The following is a 23,632-nucleotide window of genomic DNA, read 5'->3' on the forward strand; positions in this document are numbered from 1 at the left end:
CGTTTGCCTTCACTCTGGAGTATCTTTGAGAATGCTTTGTGGAAGGAGGGTGTCTGTAGAAGTTTGATCTTCAGCTATCGATATTGCTCTGAAATAGGTACCAAGGATGCTGGAGGTTTTGTGACATCTGCTGTCAATTGTCACTTCTGAAAAACAAGGAGAGGGATTTAAAAAAAGTCCTTGGCACACCTTACTGCTTTAGTTCTGTTGAGTTGATTAAAAATGTTGTCTTTGATATAAATCAAATGAAGCAATACTTACAGTCTGCATGCCTTAGCTGAAATAGGTCTGCCAAGCTTAGGTGCTATATACATTTACTCTTCCTCCGGTTCCCAAAGTCTCTGTTCTCTTGTTCTAGTGAAATTTCAGTATTTCTAGGTTAATGATGTATTACTTCCATCTACTCTGCAGAAATACTATGTAGTTTGCAAAAATGTGTATTTTGAGAAATAGGAATACTTAAAAAAAAAAAAGTTGGGTGAGGAGGTAGAGTGTTCAAAGTTTGGTATTCAAACTCTGCTCAGGTATGTTTCCATCTTCTAGTTTCAAGCACCTACTTGATTTTCTGGATTCAGTATTTGTGCACGTTACAGAGGTTCACACTTGAAAATTGAGACTCCCATTTTTTACAACTTTCATTGTGAGGAAAAAATGGCCTATTGCATTGTGGGAAAGCGGAGGGCTCTCTTCAAAGGTATATAAATTAATTCTTTTCATTAGAGGAACAGAGGGAGAAAATGTGAAAATCAAATAAATTCAAATATGCTTAAGACGACTGATAAAAGGCTAAAGGAATTACATGAAAGAGATAGGAGAAACTTCAGAAGTACGTAAGGTGCTGTTAGCTCTTTACTTCTAGCGTTGGGTCTCTGCATTGGTGTGGCAGGCTGGGTCGCGGTGGACGGTTCCATCTCCGGGAGCCAAGAGGGCTGCAGGAGCAGCGAAGCAGGTGACTGCGCTTCCACGCGCTGCCAGGCAAACCCGCAGCTCCGTCTGCAGCTCTGGCAGCAGGCACGGAGCGTTCCATCTGCGTGGTTGCAGCATTAAAGGAAGTAGCCGTACGTCTCCGCCGTGGTGAGGGACTCGCTGCAGAGGTGGCGTGGCCGGCACGCGCTCCCTGGGGATTCCGGCTGGGCTGTCCGCAGAGGAGGAGGAGCTCTCTTCTCTGCGGAGGAAGGCTGCCGGCCCACGGAGACATCTGCTTTCGCGGCATCGCTGTCTTCTGGGGCGCAAGGGGAGTGTGATGGGCTGAAAGATGAGTGGAGCTGGAGACGTGGTGGTGAAGATCTGGCTGTGCCATCCTTTTTCATGACAAGTTTATGGATCCTTAAAGATGGTGGAAGCTGTACCCATCAAGGAGGGGTTTTATTTTCATTTCCAGCATGAGCAGAGAAGGGCTATATTTGTAGATTTCCTCTGCAGATGTAAGGGATGAGTCCTGGGCTCGATTTCATCCATATTTAGCCTTAAACCGAGAAAAGCTTAAAGTGCGGGACGGCTGAAATTCAGTATACCAAGTGTGTTCAGTGAAAAAATTTCCTTGTGGTCAAATTTATTGCTGAATGCCACCTTAAGGAGGTTTGCTGTGTCTTTCCACCCCTTTTTTTTCCTATCAAGAGTAAAACCAGGAATTGGAAAAGACAAAGATGTTAATTAAAAAAAAAAACACCATACAAAAGAAAAACAGAAAAAAGGTGTTGATTTCAGGAACTTTGATTTGCTTGATTTTGCTTAAAATAATTAGGCTTTCGCATTAGAAGTATCCTTTTGAAAAAAAGGATGTCTTTCTTTCAAAATCTTGAATGGGAAAAAATTCAGGTTGATGTCAGGCAGAGCTTACAGATATTTTTAGATGCAAGTTTAAAGTGCTCTGCTTAAAAACAGACGCCTTTTAAAAAAGAGATTTTTGGGGTTGGTTTCTTTGTAACTTGACAAGACGGTTTGCTCATGTCAATAGTCTTTTGATCACTCAAAAGACGTTGGAATAAAAAATGTCGGTACTTCCAGTCTTTTGATCCAGCTCCCTTAAGTATTGTTGCGGCAGGAGTAGACGGGATCATGATGATTTAACTGGCCAAGTTCGTGGGTGTAACGCCGAGGGCTTTGGGGCCCGCAGTCGCTTCTGGCAGGGTCACCGGAGGTGCCTGAACCCTTCCCCCGCCGGGCTGCCCCGCTCCGCACCGGGCCGTCTCCTGACCCGCTCTTTCCAGCTCGGGCGAACTCTGTGACGGGCGTTTTCAGGGTGAGGAGCGGGTCTTCTGTGGGAGGTCTAACTCGGGAGGGCCCCCCGGGGCAGGCCCCCCCAGGTCTCTGCCTCCTGTCTTGGGGCTCTTTGTAGGGCAATTAGTGACTCGCGTTACTGAAGTGGAGAGGGTTTTACGCGAAACCTCCTACTTTCTCCTCTTATTGAATTAGTGGGGTTTTTTGGAGCGCCTATCTGCATGTTAGCACTCTAATGTTTTTTCACGGCAGGAGAGTAATTTCCTAATTCATTTCTACTGCCGAACGTTCTTCACTCTAGTTACAAGAGAAATACAATGGGGTTTAGGTTTTTGTTTTTAAATACCCTGTAAACCTTGAATTAGAAAAATAAAGCGGTGAATATATAGAGTTATCCTCTCCTGAATATCTCTGTAAACCCTGATCACGAAAGCTGTAGGGAATATTTTCTGTAGGATTGAAATTTAGCAGAAAAAGAAAGTACATCATTAAAACCAAATCCTGGTATTCGTACAGAGTCTGGTTTTGTATATATGCCTATATATATTAAAAAAAATAGTGATTCTAGATTTGTTTAAATGGACTACTTGTTTTACGTGAATTACAGTCCGCACTTCAGAGCAGGCGCTCTCTGTGTGATTTGCTGTGTATATAATGTAATGATTGCAAGCAGCTGAAGCATCCAGTCAAGATGAATCAGGTGTAGGACCTCAAAATAGAAGATCTCTGTAAGGAGTGGCATATCGAGATTTGTGGTTTTCCCCATGCATGTTTCAGGAGGAAAAGAACATCTTAAAACTCTCAAAGAAGTTGACTATCAATAAGAGAAGCTCTGGAAACACAGGTTGAAATTCCCGTTGAAGCTGGTGGGAGTTTTGGTACTGACTTCAGTGAATTCAGAATTTTACCGTAAGGATTTTTAGGTGCTTTCTGAAATAAAAAGGCGACCTGTTTAATACTAACCCAGAACATTCGCCGTGTAGCTTCTGTCCTGCTCAAATTCAGATTGGCAGGTCTATAAACCGAAAGGAGAACTGTAAGAAAGTCAAACTATGTATTTCAAGTAAGAAAGGCACTTGGGATCTTTACACATCTTGCTCTCGGTAGTTATTCCTGGTAGCAGAGGTGAGCGAGCTGGAGTCGTTACGACCCGCAGCACTTTGTAAGGAGAGGGGAACGACAGAGAGAAAGTAGCGCCCTTAGCAAACGCCTCGCCGAGGTACGTGACACAAACCACTGCGACTCCCCAAATCAATTTGCAACACGGCAACTCATCGCTGCTGGCTCTTCTTGGAGGGGAGTTTACAAAAAGGCCACCGCTGGATGGATTTAAGGCACTAATTCTTGCCAGTGAGAAAGCAAACCCGGCATTTACTCAAATGTCTACCGCGGTCACGCCCGCGCAGATGACACTGAACATCTTCTTTTTGGCTTGCGCTGTTTGTTTCTGGAAAACATAAAGAAATGCATTAAGATCTAGAATTGCAGAAGAGGGAAATGAAATCAGTTTGTCACAGAAGATTTTTTTTTTATTGACATCTTTAGTTTGTTTTGATGTCTGTAATTAAATGGCTAATTATGTGTTTCTGTTGCGGTGGTCATGCTTTTATTACATAATTGCTGCAAGTTTTTCTCTCGGCACTAACAATATTTGTTTAACCTTAGTGCTTGCTAGCTCCATACTTCAGAACGTAAAAGCTTAGAAATATTGACTGTTGTGATTAACTAAATCAGAGGGGTTCAAAGTTCTTTGCCATGAATTAAGTATGTTTTGTGGCAAAGGATCAAAGATAATTAAAGGATGAAGCAATTGCAGTCATTAAACAATAAATATTATTTCAACACCAATTGAAGAAAATAAAACAAAAAAAAAAGCAGGGAAACGGATGGCTTTTTAAAGGAGGGGAAAAAGGTTTAGCCTAGGGTAATAAAATAATTTAAAAAATAATTTGTACTCTGATCCTTGAAGCTTGCTTTGTGTTTTCTCAAAAAGCATTTGATTAGGTGAGATGCAATTCAGTCACCTTCTCTTTTATTTTTCCCCTTTTGAGTTTAGGCATAATTTTTGTCAGCATATTTCAATGTATTCATTAATTTTTCTCATTTGTTTATTTTATGCAAACCATAAGAGACATTTTTTCCTCAGTGAAGATTGCCTCTTTATTTTATTTTGAAATATTTGTATATTTATTTCATTAAATGAGATAATGCTTTTTCTTATTAACATAATTTCCAGTACATTAAACATATTTCTCCACAGACAGAAGAGAGGAATCAGATTAAATGACAGTTAAATCACTTGCAGCAATTTCAACTGTTAAAAGAAATAAGTGTCTCTGTTTTCTTTGTGATCACGAGATGTGCTGTAAAGGGAAATGAAATACTAAAGAAAGGAGGGAAAACATAAAGAAATAATGACTGACTTATTGCAGTAATACCACTGAGAGAAGAAAAACTCACTACAAATAAAAGGAAAAATAATATAGTGGTTTTGAAAGTTACCAAAATTCATTTCTTATTGATGAGATCAGCGTAAGTCTAATACTAACTAAACTGCAGGAGAAAAAAAAAAGCAAACCCAAACCCAAACAATGCCATAAACTATGGATGATAAAAGAAGAAATAAAGACTGTGCATTTAGAGGGCTATTGCTCTAAATGCCTTTAATTTTTAAATAATTTATTTTTTATCATATTTAGGGAAGGGGGAGGAAGCAATTAGCTCCTGGTGATGTGTTTGCTGAACTAGTTAGGGTTCTGCGAGTGCCCCTCTGTCCTCGCTGCAGATCTCGCCTTTTCTCGAGCGGCCATGGGGCTACCCGAAGTGGCAGATTATCTTTTTATTAACTCTTATTATAAGATGTTCCAGAATTATTATAATAATACATGTATTTGTCTTAATTATATTTTCATTATTATTTTGTTTTGCAGAGTCTGAACCAGCTGCTTGGAAGAGATCTTTCAGATGAATGACTAGCTGTGAATTTCTGAGGTAATGTTCACATTATTGTTTTGCCCCCAGTCAAAGTTTCCTCCGCTTGTGCTTTTAGCCGTAAACCAATTATTTTTCACCAGAGTTTCACGTGCCTGATCTTGTAGTTCTGACTAGTCCAATATTTGCCATTTTCCTTGTCTTTCTCACTTTCTCGTCAATGTGTTCTACGACTTGGAGCTCTTTGTGCACCCTGTGTCAAATACTGTGATTTTCAGCTTTGAGATGAGGTCAGAGAAGGGGTTCTTGGGATGGGGAGTGCATATTTAGCTCCCTGCTCTCTCAGAGTTAACTAAAAATATCCTTTTTTAAAGGATTTCAATGGTAGTCTTTTTGCTTTTAAATGCCTAATGAGAAAAAGTGATGTCACCGCGGTACAGCATTCTCCCGTACGTGAAAAGGTGCAGGAAATGGCACGGCCGTAAGGCTTTCAGGGCGGTGTTGTCTGGGGCTGGAGAGCAGACTCTGCCTTCCTGCTTGGCGCGCTCCTCTACTGAGGCTCAGCAGGGTAGGCTACGGGGTCGTTACGCAGGGCTTTTGCACGCTGGGGTTGGTGTCCCTTGTGTCCTTTCTTAAAGTTCTCTTTGTTGTGCCAAGGGGAGCTGTCAGGGAACGGAGGTGGTAATGGAATTTAGCAGTTGAGGAGACTCTAAGAAATTACGCCGCCTGTGAAACATAATTAAAGAAATAAAACCAGAAGCATCTGTCATCATCCTCTGTGGATGTCGACCGAGTGGGGATTGCTCCCGCCAAGCAGAATCGCGTCTGTGTCGCTGTGAAGGGGCGTCAGCTGAGCCCCATCTCACAAATGCTCTAAAGCTTCTGGTGGCCGCGGGTTGAGGGTCACTCCAAGTTCTGCCGCACGATCCCTGTGTAAGGAAGCTCTGCCAAACAGAGAGCGCTGTTAAGTGAAAAAAAAATGCATAGAAACATTTCTAATGATGGTGCTTATACTTACAACCTTCATTACCATATTTTCAGAGGGCATAATAATCATTAATGTGCTTATTGTGCCCTTGTGGGTTGGGGGCAGTAATGCTATCCTTTTTTTCACACACACGGAATTGAAACCTAGACAGCCCAAGTACTTTACTCCAGCTCACATGGGAAGGCTGCCCAAGACCTGCTCCTGTTTGCTAAGTTCTCCTGCAGGGTCTTGGCGCATCTTCTTGGCTTTAGGTCCTTGCGCAAGGCGCCTAAGACAGGTTAGTTGTGCTGGGCTTCCTCTGCAGTCAGTAAAGACACACAGGTATGTGGAGAGGAAAATTCTGATCTCTGGGTATTTTCGTCTTCCCCAATGGTTTTCAGAGGATGTCTACAAAACCACGCTCCTCTCAAAGTACGTTACGAGAGATTTTTGTGTCTCTCCACTCTGGGCCCGCACTAAGGACATGATACGATTCAGTACCACCATCAGACAGGACATTTACATTTTTGTCTCCGACGAAGAATCCCAGCGCTGCTGTAATTAACTTTTGAAGATGCTTCATCATGCTTGCAAAATAACACGTGTGACCATAACTTAGATCATTGGGCACCTGGCAGTCGTAGCAGAAACAAGCAAATACAAGTGTCCCTTGATGAGGTGTGAGGTTAAGTGAACAGATGTCCTCCACTGGATTTTGTTGTGATCGAGTCACCTTCTATATAGCCACAAAGTTCTTACCGCTATGAACAATTCCCCTTTTTGGTCTCAGAGATGTACTGGCAGGACAACCCAAACTTTATCTGTATCCTTTTCTCTAGGACTTATTTAACAAGGGTTGTAGCCCTGCAAAATAATTGCATGTTTAGCTTTATGCATACTGATTATCTCTCTGAAATAAGAACTAATGTATAACACGTAATGGCACTAAAAGTGATGGCAAGTTTGAGGCTTCAGTTTATAAAAGTGTCTGTAAAGGGCTTAGCTCACTGTTTTTAAATAAACTGTTTTAAAATGAAGTAGGTGATGAGAAAAATCTGTTTTGGAATTTAAGAAGTTTATATTTTGCATATTCCATACCGAGGCCGTTTTTCTTCTTGTGATATCACAAGAAACTAAATCGGTCTTTGACCAAAAGGGTATGATGCTAAAGGTATTCTCAGAATAACATGATTTAGCGTTTTGGAAAATATTAAGGCATGACTGCATTGGACTTTTTATGTTCCATAACAGCAGTTTTTCCATTCCGCACTAAATATTACTTTCAGATTTCTCATCTTGCATGATATTGCCTATTTCATGCCTCTGACAAACTGGCTGAAAGAAGCTCTTTTCCCCAAACTTGAGGTATTTGTGGATAAAGGATTATTATCTGTGATTTATTTTAAAGGATGAATAAATTACAGCATTGTTTAGGCAGGCTCGCAGATGCGGACAAGGTGTTTGGTTTCTTGTCTGATGCCACAGCAAAGGCCTGTGTCAGAGTTCAGAAGGGGATTCAACAGCACTGAGTTCCCCCTTTTTGCGCTTAGATGAGCAGATTTAAGATCTAGAGTGGTCTGGAATATATACTGGAATGTTGTCTTGTTCCGTTTTTCAGTTAGTATTTTGGCTGTGTGCCCTAGTCTATCTGTATGGCAATATTTTAAAACTAGTTAGCAAATTTGCTTATTGACAGAGATAAAATGGATAAATAGATAGCTAAATGATAGACAAAATTCACATATACTTGCTGATGTTACCAAGCGCTGATGTGGGGAAGCATGTGGTGGCAGTGTGCCGTTCCACACTCTTAGATCTTGGCTATAACGTACCTCCCTTTTCTGGAGAAAAAAGCATACGCTAAGTTCATGGGAATGCTTGAGTGCAGAAGGGTGGCTTGGGAATTGGGGATTCTCTTGGCAGTATTTGAGGAAACGGAGTGAGTCTTCATTCTTGGGTTTGGTGGTTGGCCTTTTGGTTTTGTTTGACACAGTAGGAATGGCAAAATGAGAGAGAAAAAATAAGCTTGACTCCTCTACTCCACAGAGAAGATCTTAAACAACAGAATCTCTCTGCTCCAGTCACTCTGGTATACGTCTTAACTTGATTATTCCTCTCCTGTTGAAATATGATACAGCTGGACAATATCTTCACTGAAATACACTGGAGAAGTTATGAAAATGCGAACTACAGCGTGTGAAAGTCAGAATCTATATTCGCTTTCTCTATCTATATCTACATTTGTTGGTTCCTGTAATTGCGATGCAATCGCTTATCTCCAGAAATGATTCCATGTGCTCTACATTCATGGTGTGGGGTAGGTACAACCCCAACATGGTGGGATTGCCTTTCCCTAACTGATGAGCAGAGCTGTTGATTCACCTCAGGCTTGAGTCATATCAAGGACAGGATTTTTAACTTTTTCTTTTCTTTTGTTTGGTGGTGGTTCTGTCCTGTGACTGTCAGCTCTCTAATTTTTCCCTCATTTCTGAAATAACATTCAAGGGGGATGCTCTAGCCAACTCTGAAGGCATTCGGTTTGCTGCCTTCCTGATTGCGCTGCACATCGAGTCTAGTTTTCTAAGGACGTGAGGTTCACCCCCTTGGTCTGTACGTCTTCTCCCGGCAGTGACTGTTTGCAAAGGAGATCAAAGTTTCAAAGTAATTACGTATTATGAGTTGTGTGGTTACTGGTGTCTGGATACGGGACAGATACCTCCCGAGTATCTCGCTGAGAAGAAGCTGGACAGGACTCATTCGGTACCTCTTCTCTCAGTTGGCCACAGCCTGCTGCCCAGTCAATGTGAGCAAAGCTCGGGACAAACCACAGCATTTGTTGTTGTCCTTTGCGTGATAAAGGTAATGAGGTGGCATGGGAGGACAACAAGTTGTCAGAGAAAACGAAGCTTCAATAGTTCTGTTGCCTCGTGGAACAGATTATTGTTTCTTTATATGGAAATTCAAGTGGAAAAAGTGGCTTAGATGGAAGAAAGAAAAAAAAAAATCTCCATAATGTTTGTCTTGATATTTCCAGCAAGTAAATGTGAACATAATAAAATGGATGTGTTTCTTGAGAAATATTTGGTTAAATTTAGCTATGTTGTCTGCTTAAAAAGGGGGGAGAGTGATAATGAATGTCACTTGAAAATAGAAGCGTTCTTGGTTTCCTGTTTTCAGTAGGCTTAAGATAATTCATTTGTTCTACTTGTAGTTTTCCTATTGATGCATCATCCCTTCCAAAACTGTCTGTGGGCCATCTTAGCCAGAGTTTCCTACAGTTATTTTTGCACTATTGTTAAACAGTACCATACAGCGTGTTGCTTTTTCAATTTATGGCGTGGGATCAGCACATAGTTTCCCATTGTGGCATATTCATGTGTTTGTCACTTTTATGGTTTATATGCCAGCGTATGGCCTGAAAGCCAAACTTTTCCCCTCAATTTTCTTCTTTTGTATTGTTTAGTCCGCGGTGCCTTTACATCAACAATTTGTAGAAGTCAAATTCCTGGATTAAAATCAGTTTGCTTAAAAAAAGAAGAAAAGTTTGGAGGACACAGTTCATGTGGATTTAATGAGTGTTGTGTGAATGGCTTTATTTTACTACCCAGGGCTGTACAGAGGGGAAAAAAGCAAGTGCCTATTTTTATTTCAACTTCTCAGTTGAGTGGCTTAGTCTCAGATACCTCAGCACGTGCCTGCATCGAGAGCTTTTCTGAGCAAGGAGAGCTCTTCACATAGGCAAAAATACGCCTGCATGGGTATCATTGCATGACAAGGACCATATGTTTGCCTTTGTTGTATATGTAACCCCAAACCAGGCAGTACCAGGACCACATGTTGTCCAACTACTGCTTTATGGCAGTTGATCTAAATTTGACAAGAGATTATTTATTTTTTTTTACGGTGCTGACAGTGTAGTTACTGTATTGTTTAATTTTGAGCTGGGAGAAAAGACTGTTTTTTCTTAATTTAATTTCTCTATGGTATCAATTGTTACATGACACTCAGATAAAGAAATTCCTTCTTTTATCTATTGAAATAATCAATACAACCTAGGCCACGACCACCAAAAAGTTATCAGCTCCATCATTCAGCAGCTAGATTGTCACCATACATTGGAGGATGATTTGGCTGTAATTTGAGGAAAAAATGTTGTTGTTAGCATAGCTTCTGTAAAAGAAGGAGTTAAAGTTTTAAGCAAAACAATCAATTACTTGCATAGTTGTTATTTGCGTAACTCCGCTTTCTTATCTGTGTAGTTCCAATGTACCCCGCGTTCTTAGCTCACCCAGTACGCGGTAACCAAAGACCAGTAGCCGGTCTGAAATGCTGTACAGTAGGTGCATTAGGATAAATCCGCTCTGTTGGCCGCTTCTGCGTTTTCCCTTCCTTAAAAGTTGTTGCACACCATGTGACCCATGAGGTACAGCCTGCTGGAGACAACATACTGATTTTTTTTTGTTTCTTTGGTTAGTTAAGTACTTTCCAGAATACCAACTGTGATTTGAGGTAAAGGATCCCTGCAGCAATTAGGATTCACTTACTACTGGAGCATTTTATTAATTACACATTTGTAACCACATGGATAGTCACAAAACCAATCGCACGTGTCTGTATTTAGAGATTTGCAGACAGAAGATTTAACGTAAACATAGAAATGTTAAACTACTCATCTGTAGCCTGCAAAGAAGATAACAAGAAGGATTCCGTTCTCTGTATGATTGGTGAACAATGCTAAGTAAATATTCATCATTAATATATAATAACTGTTGCTTTTGGCAGTTCACTTTTCATTTAATTTGATAATGTGTCCAGTAAATGAAGTGGTACGGGCTGCAGTGTTTTACCATCACAATTGCATATTTTCAATCATTGTTAAATGAAGGCAGCTCAAGGCAAAGCTTTAACCCCCACTAGTTTCGTATGTGATAAAAAGAGAAGGCGCTATCAATCTTTATTGTCTGTCTCGCTTACTGTAATTGCATTCAATAGTCCACTGATTCTGTTGTCTGTGCTAATGTCAGGAACAGTGAAGAGCCAGATGCTCAGACTAGATCATATGCATCCAGTGGCCACTTTGATAAGTTGGCAGCAAGTCTCTGGCTTTGATGATAAATTGTTGACGCTAGAGATTATGAGCAGCTGAACGCTGGGAGTGTATATGGAGAAACTTCTTACCTGGTTTTAAATCTGGCGTTATGATGCTAGCTAAAGGGCAGGCCATGTATTATTCAAATGCACCTTGCGCTGGAAATGTGCCAATGAGTCATTGTATCCCCACGAACGGTAAAACAACAACAACAACAAAAAGCCGAAACAGCCTCGGAGTGATTTGATTTAAACGTGACATTAATAGTCCTAAGACTGTCAAAAGCATTTCAAAATAGTCTCTTGTAGTTATAATTATCCGATTCAACAAGAGAGCTTTTGAATTACGGTATTCCATCCTTGAATCCATCTTAAGATCTTGTTACTTTTTTTCTTAGCAGCTTTTTTTCTTTAATTTGAAGTGTAGCTGGAATGTTTTACAGAGAAACAAATAATAATGCTTTAGTGAAGTATCAACAGTGATATACCTTTGTGTGTGTGGAAATGTAAATAAGGGGACTATGAAATAAGTTATTTGCTTCCTACGTGTTACTTGTGCCTTTACTGTATGTCCCATACCTAAGGCTCTTCACAGGGTAATTGTTAAAGCTGTTTATTGAGTGTCATCCCTTGGACATGGAGCTGTTAAAAGAGATCTGAGAAGAACCAGAAGCGTCATCTTCACCCAGTTCGTATCATTTGGTCAGAAAATGATCCTATTTTTTTCTCAGGATAGGTTTAAATGGTATGATCCCAGTTGTGGATGGTAGTTAGATGAGGGCAAGTTGTGCCTTGCACCATGTCACTGGTGGCTTACAGCTGTGGTACGTCTGACAGCGTGGACATGAGGTCTAGCTTTTGTGCTGTGTGGAGTGTGAGCTCCATTGTGGTACTGCTCTCTGTGTATTTTGGCAGATTGTTACCTCTAAGGTAATACTCACCTTGAATGTAGAAATGTGCTTGAATAGAATTCTGATCAGTTAGACCTTTTTTCACGTGGCGATGGTGCAGAGAGCAGCAGTTACTTGCTCTACAAATGAGACAGGTGGGGACTTCCAAAGCCACAGCTCCGAGCTGCTAGAGTCAAGTCATTGGTTCTTAGAAACTACGTCTTGAACAAAGGCTGTCATCAAGTGCTTAACAGAAAGTGTTGAGCACGGTAACGTCTGAAAGACAGAACAAAAATGCTTGATTCATGGACATATATTGCATAACTGCAATATTTACCTGCCCGCATGGTATCCTGTGCCTGGGGTCCTCTTCTAGTATAGGGCATCTACATCAACGGGGCTCAGGCATTTCACTAGTGCCCGTGGAGGGGCTGCGTTGTGCCCCATGCTCAAAGCTCTCCTCCAGGCAGGATGTGCCGGGTGTTTCTCATCCCTGCTGTAAAAGCTGGTTGGAGGGTGCTCAAGGTGAGAGTGAATGCCTTCCCACCGAGGAGAACATCTTTGTGGAGATGTTGTGGTTTAACCCCAACCAGCAACTAAGATCACGCAGCTGCTCTCTCGCTCCCCACATGGTGGGATGGGGAAGAGAATCGGAAGACGAAAAGTGAGAAAACCCATGGGTTGAAATAAAGACAGCTTAATAAGTAAAGCGAAAGCCATGCAAGCAAAGCAAAACAAGGAATTCGTTTGCTAATTCCCATCGTCAGGCAGGTGTTCGGCCATCTCCAGGGAAACAGGGCTCTATCACCTATAACCATTACTTGGGAAGACAAAATACCATACCTCTGAATGTCGCCTCCTTCCTTCTTTCCACAGTTTTTTTTATATATTGAGCATGACATTATATGGCAAGGAATATCCCTTTGGTCAGTTGGGGTCAGCTGTCCTGGCTCTTAAACTTTAATAGAGTAAGTAATCTTCAGCTTTCAAGAGGCTGACTGAGATACTGTGGCTAGGAATTAGGTTCTGAATAAGTTCTGGTCCAGGCTGGAGGCCTTCCTGCAGCCTTGAGCTGGGTGCTTCATCTCCTGATGGGCACAGGAGCGAAGGCAAGTCTTCTCCATGGCTTCTCTTGGGTACTTCAGGCAGCTTGTGTGAGTGCTGCAAGTGTTATCACCGTACATCAGCTTTCCCTGTGCGGTGTGGCCATATGATAAATAAACTCTGGTAAAGTTGGCCTTGGCTGAGGAGAGGAACAGAACGCTGTAGAATATATTTGTAAATATTGGGTTTCATACATTGTTTCTATCTTACGAAATCAAATTGCGTCACATTTGGAAATGTGTAGTCAACTTGTGCTACTTAATGCTGCTGTTTGCAACCTGATGAGTATGGAGAAGAGTCGTTTTTTGAGGGAGTTTGGAAAACTAAAATTTGTTAAATTTGTGGTGCCTACTGTTGCTTTTATTTTTTCCTTTGCATTTTGTTCGAATTAATCAAAGTGCACAGATGTTCAATTAAAGCTTAAAAAATCCATGGCTACAGCTGTTTTGAAGCACCGTTGTTGAGTTTTAACATATCTAATAATGCTTCTCTCTCAGAAGAAATTCGATTAATGACTCTCTGCTAAATTATTTTGCATTGATAAATTAAAAGAAATGTGAAGTAAACTACAAGGAGATGTAGGCTGTCTGCTCCATTTATTAATTAGAATAACAGAGTAGCCCGTAAGATACCAAAATAGACAATCTGCTTTTCATTTTCTTATACTGCCACGTGGAAGAACTCTGCTTCCTAGGCAAAAGGTATGGTTTAGCTGGGAGTTATTGATGGCGGTCTTGCGCTTCATAGAGAGGTAACTTGAAATAGTTACTGCTATGGAAAAGTCACCTACTAACACTAACTGTACTGAGATTTTGAATTCCTTCAGTACTGCTTTGTGGTGTGGAATAGTAGCAGTGTCTTGCATATGAGCCATGGTAACTGTTAATAGCGTTGGGGCTTTTAATAAAGATTGTTATATTCTAATATAAAGGGAGCTTAAGATAGTGTGGGAGAGACGTGGTGATAACAGCTACAGCAGAGCTGCTGCTGGAGCAGGTTATGGCTTGAGTGGTGGTCGTGCCGCTCAGGGGAGAGCCTCAGCTGCAGAACAGTGAAGGTGAGTTACATGTGAGCCCCCAAAAGTATTTTCTGTTGTGTTTACAGTATGTGTGTGTTCTGTGGGGTGTTCGCTAGCGTCTAAGCAGAATGTATTGAACCACATTGATTTATCTGGTGGGAAGTGGGAAACATAGAAGAGGAGTTGCATACTTATTTGAATTACCACGTTGTTTCTCTGGTGGGCAGCTGGTATAACCCGGTGGGTCTGACTGAGGCCAAGGTGTCACCCCCGCAGTCAAGGCGGCAGTAATCCTCCTTTTCACCTCAGCACAGGGGATTTTGCCCTTAAGTCACTTTGTTGTTAGTATTGTTATTCCTAAGCATTAGTGAATAGCACAGAAGGGACTGGAGCGTACCACGACCTAGGCACCGTCCTCGGGGATGTCACATCCCATGCTTCAGACACCTTGGCAGCGTGTCTAGTTTACACGTGCTGCACGCAAATCAAGACGCTTTATGATGAAGAAAGTTACTGGTAAGCTTATGTTCAGTAAAGTGAAATTGGACTTCACGCCGATGTTTCCTGTGTTAGGCCAGAGCTTCAGCTACTAAATTAGAGCATCTCCACTGGAACTAGTGAAAGGGGGCTCGTTCACGCCTTTTTCTGTACAAGTTAAACAACTCCTGTCGTCTTGATTTTTTTGGCTCTAAACATCTAGAGAATTTCTCAGTGATATTGCACAGAACAGGAGTCTACATTTAGAAATTTACTTGAAGATTAAGTATTCTGTGTAATACATGTGGATATGGATATGCATCAAAATACGTGCACTAAGGACATGGTAGCGCGTGGTTATATTTTAGTGGAGCTGTTGCGCCTTTGGACTGGATGCTTTGAACACTGATCAGATCTGCCCTTGTTTGGAGGCAAATGTGGAGGACTTACAAGATCTGAAAGCGTTCTGCGGTTTTAGCACAGTCTCGGTGGTCACCGCCCCATGCCTACCTGCATTTTTCTACTCTTGGACTAAGGAGGGGGCACCCTTGCGGGGGGGCGGCAGCGGTGGGGCCTCTGGCCCCATGCCCCTGGCTCTCCGATGCCCTCGGGAGCCCCGAGGAGAGGTTGAGAGCCCCTTCCTGGAAGGATCAGGGCTGGCAGAAGGGATTCTACAGCACTCACCGGACCCTACAAACGCTGCACGCAGCCCTAAGGGAATGCCTTACTGCTTAGAAGTCCACAGAAACAGAGTAACACCTTGGCGTGGATACCTGACGATTAAAAACAAATAGAACTACAGCAGAAGATTATTTTGGGGCCATAGTTTTTATTCTTAACTACTTGCCATTAAATCAAAGTTTATTGAAGGAATACCCTCTTTAAATTCACTCAAAAGTTTTCTACCAGTTTGACACGTTGTTTTGTGCTTGTCAGCTGTATGTTAGTATAAGCATCCCGTTACTTGTGCATGCAAGAGTGGTTTTTAAATTTATGTTCAGTTTTCACGTAGTACTGGAAGTGGTGATCATACCTATCTCTTTAAAGTGGCCTGGCTTCACTGAATAGTTTTGGAAATAATTTTATTTGCAGATGGTCTGCTAGACATTAGTTCAGTGAGAAGATTTCTGCTGTAATACGTGCTTTCTGTAAGCTCTACCGGAAGAGTAGATAAGAGATAGGAACTGATTTTTGTCTGGGGCCAAAAATGGAATTTTACATGTGAGAAATATTGTCTGTATGTTTTTGCAGCTGCAAATTATTGGGAGTAAACGTAACGGCTAGACCTATTGCTTCATTTGTACTTGCGGACGATTCCGTTCTTGTCTGGCTGCGTTTGAACTGGTAGGGAGTTCCGAGTGGAGTCCCGCGTTTGTAGCCGAGCAGCTCGGGCTCTGGACGGCCATCTCCCTCTGTGGCTCTCTGTCGGGACACCGAGGAGCCTGGGAGCACAGACTTTTTTAACAAAACCGCAGCCATGTTTTCAGATTATCTATGATAAACAATCTGACATTTTGCTTCTTGCTGAAAAGAAATTATATGGAAATCAAAAGCAGGTACCCAATATTTTGCTTAGAGGGAGGTGAAAGAACCAGGTTTAGAAATATTCCCATGCTCTTCTGCAACAGTATGATATTCAGAATTACTGCACCTAGATCTGAAATGATTGACTGTAAAGAAGGAAATTCTTCCCTTTGACTCAAAAACCTTAATTTCAGAGTCAAGCATCTAAAATCAAAATTTCTTTGAGGTAAATTCTGAAGTAAATTGTTTCAAATTAAGAAACCAAACTCAAAAGATAAAGAAAGGCCCCTTAACTCAGAAACAGATTAGTATGTGAGATGAAATTTAATAGTTAGGACCAGTTTGAGGAGTAGAGAAGAATTTCTGAAACATTTCAGAAGCGTTAAATTTGAATTTCTTCCTGAAAAAATGTTGGCACAGGATTTCCCTGAGTTTGGGGTGTACCATGCTGGTTAAACTTCTCTTAATTATGGGGCAGGAGTCCGAGTTCGTAACCTTTCGAAGTCAATAGCAGCTTTGCGGTTGAATCAGTAGACCTAGGATCATATCTAATGAAGCTGTAGTATTTAAAAAAAGGAAAAAAAAAAAACCCAACCCCTCCTTTTTCTTTTTTGCTTTTAAAGCACCGTAATAGCGGGGGGTGGGGGGGTGGTGCGGGGATCGAGTTCTGTCATGGGAACTCAGTCCTCTGATTTCTTGCTGATGTAGTAATTTCCACTTGTGTTAAGTTGAACGTAGTCGGTAGACGTTATCCTCCTCTGATTAGATGAAAATCTTCACCTTTGGAAGGAGACGAATAACTGTGCAAAATGAAAGTTATTAGAGAGGGAGAGAGTTTAAACTTCTCCCTTTTTACTTCTCATATGGGTTATATTACTAGTGATCTGGGCAGATTTGAAAAAAAACCACCTGCTGATGCTGTTCATGCGTTTTTCTGTGTTTGAGGAACTGGTTTGAGCTATGTGTATAGAGTCTGGCGTGTAAAGTTCCTCGGCTTTAGTGGATTTCTGTGTTATATTTTAAAATACCTGCGTGCTGAGAAACTGGTCAGATTACTCAGGTTAAGGTGCTCTTTCAATAGGTGCCTTGGGGAGAAAGCTCCGTGTTTTTAACATGTGTTGTAAACTCTTCATTTGGGTTGCCCCGGACTTCGAAGGGCTTTTTGCATGTTCATATATGTCTCGTCAGCGTGTTTTTTAGTGGAGGGGTCCGGCGCGTATGTAACGTCTGTAAAACCGGGCGTGAAAAGCAGCAGCAGCTCCTTCCCCCAGCGTTTGCGAGGTGAAGTCTAACATCATTGCTAGGTATCTGCACAGATGTTAAATGGCTGTCATAAAAAAAAATTAGAAACGTTCAGGTGTAGAAAATTATTCAAATTATGTAAATATTCAGATGTTTTATATAAAAATAAGAAGATGCCACCTTGTGGTAAGAAAGATGTTGTAGTGTATCCAGAAAAGCTTTGGGTGAATAAGGTACACGTCTGAAAGCTGGCAATGAGGTTTTTTTAATGTTTTTTTTTTTTTTTTTTTTAAGCAAGAGTTTAATAAGTAAAATTAAATTTTAGTTCGAGAATGACACGACCAAATTTCCTCTTTGCCATGTGTTTTCCTCCTCCTTACGAATGTACTCTTGCACTCGGGGTGTTGGCAGGACTGTTATTTACAGGACTGTTGAAGCAAAAGCTGAGTATTTTCAGAGCTTCTTATTCCTGTGTCTTTTCAAAGCTACGTGCTGTTACCCCCGAAAATGGGGGTTCGGGGGGAGGGCCACACCTGCAGCCCGGGTGGGCCTCTGGCAGCTGGGACTGCGTTAGGTAGCTGTGGCTTCATGCTGGGTAGTGCCCAGACAGGCGGAGAGCAGAGCACTCTCCTCGGCTTTATGCTCAACACTTAGAGTGACTGGCACTGCATTTGTAGCCAAAACATACCGACGGAAAAATAAAGCTTTGAAAAGACTGAGGACATCTCTAGATTGATCTAACAGACCGGCATGTCTAACACCTGTTATATTATGCCATGCTTTGCAATGGGTTATACAAAGTTTGTCTTTGCCTACGCACCTATTGAACCTTAATTTGCAATTACAAGGTGGACAGTGTATCCTAACAACATCCTCTTTCTCACCAGGATGCTGTTCTTTAAAGGTTTGTTAGGATCAAAAAAGAAAGGCTAAAAAAGCCCCCCCCAAACCTTATGCATTCTCTCTTTATTCTGTGTTCTATTTTCTGTGATTTAAATAATCTACTGTATCTGCAACACACTTAGTGCGACCGCAGTATAACTGTTGTCATGTACGTGATACACAAACTACTGTTGTCTTACTACTTAGCTCTCTTTATTTTACACATTGATGGTCAGGAAAAAAACTACGGAAAAATAATAATTGGAAAATCTCACGGTCCTAAATTTTGCGTGCGCACACACACACGCGCTCCTTAACAGCAGGGGATGTCTACCCTGTGCAGGCACTTCTGTGCATATTGATGCTAAATTTATATCATAGTAATAAAAAAGGGGTTAGCAATTTTTCCCCAATTTGAAGAAGTATTGTGCTTGTAATTAAAACATACTTTCTCTTAACGTAATTTATTTCCTCGCATAATGTAATTTGACAGAGTATTATAAATGTATATCTCTATGCTTCATGACCCCATTATGAGGACAATTTTTCCATAGTAATTCATTTGTGTTCTGTTTCTACTTGCTTTCTGATTACACAATCAGCATTGAATTGTGCAACCAACATCCTGATTAAAACGAGACAAAAACCTATACAGCTTAGCTCACTGCAAATCTCTTCTTGTTCCCCTAAAGACAATGGCAAAATTCTTTTTTGTTGAAGATGAAGTTATTAAAAGGGATCGCAAATGGAAGAGTAGAAGGTGGAGCTCCAGCTCCCCATGGGAAGAAGGCAGGGGAGGAAATACCAGCCACAAACACAATTTGGAGAAGCACTGCAGGGAAAAAGGAAATCCACTAGAAAGTTGGGGTTGACGAGACAGATTTGGGAGAATGTTTCTCATTTTTCTCCTGATTTTAGGATCACAGTAAGGTACAGTGTTTCTTACAGCAACAATTAATTTATTTAGTTACCAGAAAAGAACATAAATTCGATGCAGGAATCATAAAGCTACTGAATACACAAATAACTTTATTTTGAATTTTATCTCACCATCGGGCCGAAGACCGTGAACAGCCCCGATGGTGGGTGGCTCCCGTGGACTTTTCCTCCGCAAACAGTTTACAGCTGCTGTGTTTTTAGGCTAACCCAAAATGTGCTTGACAAATAATACAAGGAAATGTATTCAGTCACTTCAGAGGGCTTTCTGTATCATTAGTCTGCAATAATTTTTGTGGTTAGAATTAAACACAGATTCTGGTAAACGGTAGGATTAAATAGTACATATTTTTGTTTGCATTTCAATTTCCTTTGTTTCTTTTTTGTTCTTTTCAATTTTTTTGTGAATAATGTAGTATTTGTAGTATTTGACTATAGAGGCTACTAGTTAGAAAAGCAAAATGTTGATTAATTTCTTGAGAATATTAACAAAATGAGTGCTGAATGTATAAGCATGCATATTTACAATGCTGAGTTGATCTTGGGAATCATCAGCTAAAGAATTAGATCTCGATGCTCGAGGCTTGAACGCACCCAGAAAAACGGAGAGGCTGAGTTGCAGCCTTGCCTGTTGCACTCTGGCACCCTCACCTTATTGATTCTCTCAGCCATTTCGGAGCGTGTTTGGATGGGTCACGGCCTGCTCACAAGCAAAACCAGTAAATTCATCAAACATACTAGAAAATGGTGTGCCCCACATCTTAGCAGTGGGCCAACTTCAGTAAAATGCGGATTAATATAAATTATTAATTTTAAAAAAATTTCATTACAGCGGAAGTTTGGCCTCCTGGTCCATGCTTCGGTTTGGACGCTGTGACTTGCTAATTTTAATGCCCTGGCTTTTTTACTAGCTTTTTATCTTAGCACATAGAGTTTTATTTTATCCCCTCTTACTTCCAATAGAAATAACCCTACTTATTACAGTGGTACTACTCGCAATGTTAAAACTCCAAATAGTTATAGGTAGAACTGGTTAGAAAATGGGAAACGTGTCTTGTGGAACATTTGTGACCAATTCTAATTATTGCCATTAACGTATCGTTGAAAAATTTTAAACAGAATTTCTTTGGAAGGTATGACCTGCTCTTTGAAAGTGGGGGAAAATACTTATTTTTAATCACCTTCATCTCAAGAGCTGTAATTGAGGTTATGAAGTTATAGTGGATTAACAGGTTAGTGGTTGGTTTTTCTTTTTTCAATATGGGGAAAAAAAATTCAGCGAGTTTCTTATAAAAACTTTACTAAGTGCTCAACCTTTGAACACTAATGCGAAATCAAATGTTTTAAGTTAGGGCCATAAGCTTCACATTAGAAATTAATCATGAGATGTTTTGGTGATAAAATCTCTCTCATTTGAAAATGTAATTTATTAACCAGCACAATATGTATTTCAGGGCATTATTCAAGCTCCAATAAAGATTTTCTTAATATTATAATAACGTGCCAATATTAAGCCTTGTGCGAGAGGAAGGCGCGCCCTTCTCTTGGCTCACAATCTCCCTTTTTTTGTGCCCTCTGGAATGCGAAGCCAGAAGCCCCAGGCTCGTGGCCGGATCCCCGCTGGCACAGCCGAGGAGTCGCAACTGGCCTGGAAGCAGCCGGGGTTGTTGGTGGGCCAGCGGGGCTCCGGTCCCTCCTAGCTGGCTATTTGTTGGCCGCGGCCACTTCTGCGGTGCCGTGGGCGTGCGGGAGAGGTGGGACGCGGGTGGCTGAGTGCTCATTCCCCAGAGAGTCTCCCATGGGTTCAGCAGAGTTAGGGACCCGCCTGGGGGGGCAAGGGGTCCAAGGAAGGCTTCGAGGGAAAGCGCATCCCATCTCCTGCCCGTTCATCTTATTGCTGCCTCTCGCCCTTCCCGGCCGGCTCTGCCCTGCTGTTGGCTCTCGCTCACACGCGCGGCGCTGGGGAAGAATACGAGGAGGATTTTTCATCAAACTGGACTGAAACTAATGGAAGTCTCTGGATCATACCGTGTTTTCTCTTTCTGTGCTTGGTAAGGGAACAGTCAGGAAAACGCTAGCAAAAGTATTAGTTCTTGGGGGGGGGGGGGGGGAGGGGGGAAGAATTGCAATTCCTCCTGCATTTGCATCGTTTTCCTGACGTTGTAAAAATAATTTAATATGACTCTAACGTGTTGATTCTGGCGGGGCTCGTAGAAAGGCAAGACGTACGTGACAGCACTTGAACTGTGCTATTTTGCCTGTGCTGTAATTATTTTCGTTTATGAAATTCTAAATTCTAAATTCTGTTTTAAATATTGAATATTTCTGGTGAAATGACAGCTTGTGCTAGCTTTAGGATATGCCCGCTTGGTAATTATTCATGAGAAGCACAGCTGAAAACAAACGAGTTATACACCTTGGCAAGTCACTGTGATTTTAATGCTGTGAAATTTCCCTATGGCCATGTGACTTTATTCTAAAGTACTCTAACAGTGCAGATGTCCAGAACGCCGTAGCTGTTACAAATGTTATTCCAGTATTCAAAGTTTTGAATCATCAGTGCTTCAGGAAAAAGGGGAGAGGGAAAAAAAAAAAGGAAAAAGGAAAAAGAGAAGAAGAAAAAAGACTGATGCTACAGTGGGTGTTTTGAGTGTTTGTCACATACTTCATTATGTGCAGCTATCAAACATTACTGGAACACAGATATCTCAGAAGTAATATGTCTCAATGCATGTTCAGGGCACAGAATGGAAGCTACAATCTGTGGCAGGAACGCATCACGGAAATGCACAAAGTATTTCAAAATCTCTTGTTTAAGCTATGATACAATAGGCAGCATCAGCACTGACGTTTTTGGAAGTTTAAAAGTAAGATAATTTCTGTGTAACGTTGGATGAAGAATTGAAATGCTTCAGATTTAGCTAAAAATAAAACATTTCTCTACTTTCGCCTTTTCTTTTTCTTCTCCATATGGCTCCTGAAACATTCCTTCATTTAAATAGGTTTTAGAGCTCTTTCCTTATAGTTCCTAAAGCATTCATTGCTTCTGAGAAAAAAACATTTTAGCATGTGCTATTTTTGTTATTCTAATTAGAAAAAAACAGCTGGTCCTGCGCAGCTCTGACTGTAGTCTTTTTCAACACATTGTTCAGATTTTTTTCTCTGTCTCTGTCAAGCTACAGGCTCCCACCTCGTCTCATCCCACCCGAGCCAGCCCCAGCACACCTGCATGCGCAGCCCGCAGCATCGCATCTGCCAGGGAACAAAAAGAAAACACTTTATTGGTCACAGGACGCGTACATCCAATTATTCCTATTAGGAATACGTATATTCACAAGTAACTGGAAGTGACACGGGGCTAATGGCCAGTAGCTTCGTTTTCCAGTCAGAGGTATTTTTTCGTGTCTTTAGCATGCATTCTTTCTCATACATATAAACCAACTTAACTGCTTTCATTTTTTTTTCTAAAAAAAAAAAAGGTAATCAGCCTTCACTTAGGATTTTGATATCTGTAAACGTGTGTGCCTACAAATAATCATTGAAGCTGATCAAAGTCACACTCTCTGTTGCTATGGTAATGAATCCCCATTTTGTTTACGGATGGGTATGCGCCACATGACAAGAAATGATGTCAGGTGGAAAGCTGAGATAAATTAAATTTGTGGTCTGAAGTTATTAACATATGTTTTGTGTGAGTGTGTGCATGTGTATTAACTAAGAAAAGGAAGATCCAGAAAATTCTGTTCTTTTGAAATGACAAGGAAACACAGCGCTTACAACATAAATCACGGCGTAGTTTATTCTAGTTAGATGAAAGAGACACAGAGTGGTTGGGGCAACGGCGTTTCTGTGGCACATCCAGATCAATGGAGCTGTTCTGTAATAGTCCTCCTCGGTACTTAATTTCTTTGCCCGTTCTTTCCTCCTGTTCGCAATTCCATTTGTTGATTAGATTGCTTTTGCAACTGTCCCTGACTTTACCTATGTGGCGTTTGTCCGAATGGAAAGTCAGAATTTATTTCTAGCTTAAAGTAAAAAAGTCATTACATTTATTTACAAATAATTACACAAATATTATTCTTTTGGAAAGCAGATGAATTTATACAATAAAGATTAATTGTATTTCAAAACAAGTGGTATAATACACCGATAATTTTGAAACAGGCTTTGAAGGCCTAAAAGCGTGCGATTAAGATGAAAATCTGTGTGTCCGTCTGTCAGAGTTTCCTTCTGTTTGTGCGGCATTTCCTCTAATGCCCACGTTCTTTGCTGGTTCTTGCAGGAGACTGGCCTTTTTGGGTCAGAATCAAATGCAGGTAGGTGTTGGGGAAAATCAAAAGCCTGTAGTCAAAG

The 23,632-nt window shown here is 41.1% G+C and overlaps 1 long non-coding RNA gene across 6 annotated transcripts in view; it reads left to right on the plus strand.

The window, feature by feature from the left end:
• LOC134513961 (uncharacterized) overlaps positions 1-23,632 on the plus strand; it is a 497,182-nt gene that overhangs the window by 120,423 nt on the left and 353,127 nt on the right. For all 6 annotated transcript variants that reach the window (XR_010070574.1, XR_010070573.1, XR_010070572.1 and 3 more), the window contains exon 2: positions 5,151-5,211. This is a non-coding gene — a long non-coding RNA (uncharacterized LOC134513961). The remainder of the gene's footprint in view (positions 1-5,150; positions 5,212-23,632) is intronic.

This window comes from Chroicocephalus ridibundus, chromosome 3 (assembly GCF_963924245.1).
Source record: "Chroicocephalus ridibundus chromosome 3, bChrRid1.1, whole genome shotgun sequence".
Lineage (NCBI taxonomy): Eukaryota > Metazoa > Chordata > Aves > Charadriiformes > Laridae > Chroicocephalus > Chroicocephalus ridibundus.